Raw genomic sequence first — 989 nt, forward strand, 5'->3', positions numbered from 1 at the left:
TGTTCAACAATAGTTTGTGAGATTTTGTGAGACACAATAAACCAAAAAAGCTAACATATAACGTTCTTTCACATAATTCAGAATATAATAAGTCAAGAAGCAGTCTCTGGAAAAGTACTCTGGAAAAATATTTTATGGAACGTGCGCATCGCACGCCACAACTGCATAACTAAGTAACTTCAAGAGATACACAAACTTACCTGGAAAGTTCAACACCTTTGCTCTGGCATCTTCCGCGGTCCACAGCTTTCTGCCACAGCCCAGAAAAGTTTTCCTCCACGCTTTCTAAACTAAACTTGAACGTATTCGTGTATTCTCTCTCGAGGCGCGAAGCCTCACTTTATATTTTTTTCGGGTTTTATGAATTACTTTGTCACTTGCTCTCTCTCTCTTTCTCTTCCTCTCACACTCGTGCTGGTTTTTCTCAGTGTTCTTGTAACTCCGGGCTATGGAGAATGGCAGAGTTTGGGCTAGGGCTGCGGAGTTCTTCTGGAGAAGAAGGCGGGGGTAACGGTGTAGCAGGGAGTGGTCCTTTATCATTTTAGTCCAGCCCACCTACTGTTTGAGTGACATGTATGTTTAAAGGGGTCATATGATGTTGCTAAAAAGAACATTAATAAAAAACACATAAATGTGTTTATGTGGTTTAAGGTTCAAAAATCACATAATTTTCCACATACTGTACATTATTGTTTCTCCTCTATGCCCCGCCTTTCAGAAACTCGTCGATTTTTACAAAGCTCATCGGTCTGAAAAGCGAGGTGTGCTGTGATTGCCCAGTTATCCAGTGCGTTGTGATTGGCCGAATACCTCAAGCGTGTGACGGAAATGTTACGCCCCTTACCATACTGTGATGATGTCTGAATGCACGACCAGACAAAACCAATAAAGCCCATTACACACAAGGCATTTGTTGCATCCAGTGGGGACATAATTACGGATTATAATGACTTATACTGTCTTTTTATGTGCTGCGTTGCATCGTGCCG

At 41.8% G+C, this 989-nt stretch overlaps 1 protein-coding gene across 1 annotated transcript in view; it reads right to left on the reverse strand.

The window, feature by feature from the left end:
• LOC107598305 (neuroblast differentiation-associated protein AHNAK-like) overlaps window positions 1–495 on the reverse strand; it is a 27,206-nt gene extending 26,711 nt beyond the window's left edge. The window contains exon 1 of the mRNA XM_016289600.1: window positions 201–495. The gene's annotated coding sequence lies outside the window, so the exon portion shown is untranslated. The remainder of the gene's footprint in view (window positions 1–200) is intronic.
• Window positions 496–989: the final 494 nt, after the last annotated feature.

Source organism: Sinocyclocheilus grahami, unplaced genomic scaffold, assembly GCF_001515645.1.
Source record: "Sinocyclocheilus grahami isolate Dianchi unplaced genomic scaffold, SAMN03320097.WGS_v1.1 scaffold250.1, whole genome shotgun sequence".
In the NCBI taxonomy this organism is placed as follows: Eukaryota; Metazoa; Chordata; class Actinopteri; order Cypriniformes; family Cyprinidae; genus Sinocyclocheilus; species Sinocyclocheilus grahami.